Source organism: Nicotiana sylvestris, chromosome 1, assembly GCF_000393655.2.
Source record: "Nicotiana sylvestris chromosome 1, ASM39365v2, whole genome shotgun sequence".
NCBI classification, from domain to species: Eukaryota; Viridiplantae; Streptophyta; class Magnoliopsida; order Solanales; family Solanaceae; genus Nicotiana; species Nicotiana sylvestris.
The window spans coordinates 78,375,150-78,380,474 of NC_091057.1; positions in this window are offsets into that span (position 1 = coordinate 78,375,150).

Here is a 5,325-nt window from a genome sequence, read left to right on the forward strand (position 1 = left end):
CAGCTACTCTTCGCCTAGGCAGACTTGCGATTGGTAAATCATCAGAATCTTCTTCACTATTCTTATTTTGATTGACAGACACATGACCTATCTCAAGCATGATTACATTCAGAGGTTCAACGTCTAAATGTGGAGAGGGAGCAGGGTCAGTACTGACATGGGTTCCTGAAGTGAAGGCAGATCAGGTCCTTCAACAGGCTCCCCAGTAATACCTACATGTGCCAAAGGATCAACAGGCACATGCTCACTATCCTCCTCATCAGGTTCAGATGTTTCTCCCCTGAGTCTTAAGACCATCCTCACTTCCTCCGACAAAACCCCCTTTATTTTCGATGGACAACATATTTTCAATTGCTTTCTTTTCTTGTAGATTCATGAGAGGCTCAGGAGAATTAGGAGAGGAACCTATGTACTGAGGTACGGGAGTAGTCTGTGTTGAGTGGATGACTTTACTTCCCACAACTTGGTCTACTTTTGACTTTTCTCCTATAGGAGAACTCTTGAGTTTTTGATTTCCTTCATTCTCAGCAATATTTGTGACATCCCTCTTTTCTAGAGAGGTGAGAGATGAGATCTGGGAAACACCTTCTGCAAGAGGTGATGCTGGGTAACTCTTGAGAGAGCAAGAACTTGAATGGGTAAGAGAGGAGATGAAGGGTGGGGGTGACTCAATTCTAGTGTTTTGGTCATCAGTAGTGTGAGGATGAGAGACTGGTGTTGGTATTTCGATTGTGAGGACTCGATAGAGATTGATTGATCTTCAGCCATGGTGAGAGGAGGAGAAGATTTGGTGACCTAAAGAGAGAGTGAACAGGGAACAGATTTGGAAGTGATGATGTATGAAGTGCGGTGACAGAGATAGATGTATTTATGATGATAGCGGGATTGGTTAGAAAAAGGGCGGCAAGTATTGGGAAGATGGGTCGATCTTATAACTGGTGAGGCGTTTGGGTTTAAAAGATGCAAACTAAATGCTGACAAGCGGATTATGTGGCACTTGTTTTGATTTTTCAGAATTGTGCATGAGAGAATATAGAAACTACTAACTTGTGTCAGGAGAACCAGGTTCCCTGACTGATCTCTTTTCTGTAAGCTTTGCCTTTTTTACCAGTGTACAACTTCAAATTCTTATTTGCTCAGTAATCATCAAGCGTGTCTATCGGTAACGGTACAGAGATAAGTTAGACTTTACCAGAAATACCTTTTAGCTAAGTTTGCCTTAATCGTTATTTCATAGCCAATCATTGAGGGACCAGGTTCTCAATTGGGTTTTATCAACCCCAATGCTAGACAATTTTGCTCGAATTGTTCTCTACTCAGGGCTTTGGTGAATATATCAACAATTTGGTCTTCAGTGCTGCAGAATTTCATGCATATAAGCCCTTTCTCATATTGTCTCTAAGAAAATGGTGACGTACATCAATGTGCTTTGTCCTCTTGTGTTGAACTGGATTTTTTGCCCATGTTGAGTGCACTAGTATTATCAGATAAGAGAGGAACACAGTCTGAGAATACTCTAAAATATTCCAATTGTTGCTTGATCCATAGAAGTTGAGCACAACAAGAGGCAGCTGCTACATATTCAGCTTCTGCAGTTGAAAGTAAAGGTGGCTAACGGGCCGGGTTGGACCGGAACCGGATCGGCCCAGACCGGTAAACCGGAACCAGACCGGTTCATAGGGGGCCGGGTGGGCTGGGTAGGGGGGTTAGGCCGTGGACGGAGGGGTTCGTTTGGGCAAGCGGTTAACCGGGCCCGGGTAACCCAGTTGGCATGAACAGTGCCCGAACCGGTTAACTATCAGATTTTTTTTTGTACTTTCCTGCAGCGTGGGGCCCACTATCCGTTGGAAAATCAGATTTTTCATCACATATCCGTTGGCCAATGGATTTATTGCATAAATGGCCATTTTTTTAATTTTTTGTATTTAATACTTTACAAAATTAACCCTTTTAAAAATCTATAAATACATCCCCCCTCTTCTTCATTTTTTCACTCAAAATTCTTATCTCAATCTCAATTCTTAAATTCTCAATTTCTCTCTTCCCTTCAATTTGCAAGATTTCATCTTCTAATTTTATAATTTTTATTTGGCTCTCTTTTCTTGAATTTAATTTATCGGAAGTTGTCATTCGGAAATTTGAAGTTTGAAGTTCAAAATTGATATACTTGCTTGACGTTTGTTCGTAGTAACACCGGAATTGCGTAATCAAGTGCTCAATTTATTGTTGAATTCGGTGCACTCCCTCCAACTCTTTCTCTTATTTAATATTTTAATTGCATATTTAATTTGAGCTTATACTTTAATTTTTACAATATGTTTAGTGCTGCTAAAAGAGCGTGTAGAAAAGTTACTAGTAGGGGTGGAAATAAAAAAGAGGTAGTCCTGGAGCTTCTGATAGTAATAGTAATGACCCATTAACACATGTTTCTGAATCATCGCCTAATGATAATGTAGATATAGATTATGAACAATTACAAGAAGATTTTGGAATAGAAAATAATGAAATTGAAATAGAAGATGAGATACCACCTACACCTACTAGTGGTGGAGTTGGTAGTATTGGAGTTGGAGTTGCTAGTGCTACAAGGGGTGGTGGTCGTGGCACCACTCCTAGTAGACCACCTGTGGCTCCGACTTCTACTCGTAGAAAAATAAGTAAGGTTTGGAATTTTTTTGAAATAGTAGAAGGTACTGATAGAGTTAGGTGCACAATTTGTAACGATACTTTTAAACATTTGACTGGAGGAAATTTAGGTGGGACTGGGACGCTTAGTAGACATATGAGAGTTGACCGTCCCATAGAATGGGGCGCTGATGGGGATGGAAATCAAACAACTATTAACCCTACTACTGGAGGTCTAGTAAAATATGATAAAATGAGGGATCGTGAGGAATTAGCAAAAATGATTGCTTTAGGTTGTCTACCTTTTTCTTTTTCTTCTTCATCGTATCTTATTATGTATATTCAAAGGATTTACAATCCTTTATTTAAAGGTATCCCTAGAAGTACTTGTAGAGCAGATATCTTTAGACTTCATGGACAATATCAAACATACATACGTTATTTGTTTAGCCACCTTCCTTCTAGAGTATGTCTAACTTTTGATATTGGTCATGCTGTTAATGGAAATGATTATTTGACAATTACATGCCATTGGATAGATGATAGTACTTGTATGCAAAAACGTATTATCGCTTTTAAATATGATGAAAATCATAGTCATACTGTTGCATTTATAAGTAGTACTATTGTTGAAGTTGTTGAATTTTATAATCTAAACAAAAAAGTATTGTGTATGTCTTTTGATAATGATTCTAACAATAATGCCGCAATTTCAATTTTAAAAATGCATTTGCAACCACCTCTTGATGATATTTTTCATGTTAGGTGTGCATGTCATGTTTATAATTTAATTGTTAAAAGTGGCCTTAATTTATTTTCAGTTGAGATTACTCATGTTAGAAGAGCAGTTGGTGTTATTCAAGGAAATAATAGACAATCTAGAATAAAAGAATTTAAGACTAAGTGTATCCAGTATAACCTTAAACCTAGATTCATGCCAGACGAAATTGTTACTAGATGGAATTATACATATAAATTTTTAAAATGTTGCTACAAATATAGATTCCCAATAACTGAAGTTGCTAATGCACATTGTACTGATCCAAGGCGTATGTTAACAAGTGATACTTGGGAGGTCATTAATGATGTTGTTAAATTTTTACATAAATTTTATACAGCTACTGTTGAGTTTTCTGGAGCATATTACCCCACTGTTACTATGGCTTTAGTACATATAACTGAAATTTCTTTTCTACTATCTGAATTTAAGAAGAAAGAAAAATATAAGGATGTTGTTGAAAAAATGCAAGCAAAATTTAAAAAATATTTCTTTCCAATTCCTCCGATTTACTTAATTGGTGCAGTTTTAAATCCTTCTATTAAAATGTCTGATTGTCACCAATTAATGAATGCTTTATATACTTATATGGAGATTGGAGAAACTGAAACCCCAAATTTATATGTTTCTATGAACAAGCTAAATGAATATTTACAACAACTATATAATTATTATGCAAATGAATGTGATAATGCTGCTCGTGCTTCTGGCAATGTTAATCCTGCTATGCAATGTAGCACTTCTGCTACTGTGGATGATGAAGAAGGCCTTGATAGTTTTAATATTTTTTCTACATTTTCTAACACTCAAACCAGTAGAAGGAATATTGATGAACTTCAATTCTACTTGCAGAAGCAAAATGAGCCTCGCACAAAGGAATTTTCACCGTTGGGATGGTGGCATGAAAATGGAAAGCAATTTCCTGTTCTTTTCGCTATGGCTCGGGACGTGCTTAATGTGCCAATTTCTACTGTTGCATCGGAGAGTGCATTTAGCCAAGCAAGACAACAACTTGGAGACACCCGCCACTCATTGGGAAGCAATGCTTTGGAAGTTTTAGTATGTTTCAGAGATTGGATTAGATCAAAACGAAGAAATCAAGGAAAGGAAGATGTTGATAGCCCAAAAGACGAGGAACTTGGAGATATATTAACACATGGAAACCCATCCGAATTTAACACGCCAGAAGAAGGTCAATTGGTTCATATTGATTATGATGAACTTGCTAGGGTGATGCAAAACATTTGAAATTACTACTTTACTAGTTTACTTGTTGAAAAAAATGTAAACATTTCATTTTGTAAGTTTGAAAGTTGAAACTTGAAATTAAGAAATAAAGTAGCACTTGCAATAAGTGCAATTTTCTCCCATCTTACTTGTATTCTTTTAATTAATACAAAGTATTAATATAACTTACAATAGTTATACAAAATTCCAAAAAAAAATTAAAAATACACTAAACCCGGTCCGGCACGGCCCCCTCAACCCGTAACCCTTATGGTTCAATTTTTACCCGGATTAACCCAGCCCGCTAAACCCGTTACTATACCAACCCGGAACCGGCCCGAAACTCGGACAGGTAAAAAAAAAGGACCCGGCCCGGCCCGGCCCACCCGTTTAACAACTTTAGTTGAAAGTGCCACAGAATTTTACTTCCTTGTACCTAATGAGATTAAGCAGGAACCCAAGAAGTGTGCCATCCCAGAAATTCTTTTCCTGTCTACCAGATATCTAACATAATCAGTGTCAGCATACCCAATAAGATCAAAACTATCTCCTGAAGGATAATAGAGGGCTAGGTCCTGTGTTCCTTTGAGATATATATCAGTATTCTCTTGGCAGCCTTCAGATGATATTCCTTTGGATTAGATTGAAACCTTGCACAGAGACCCATGCTAAAAATATTGTTTGGTCGGCTTGTA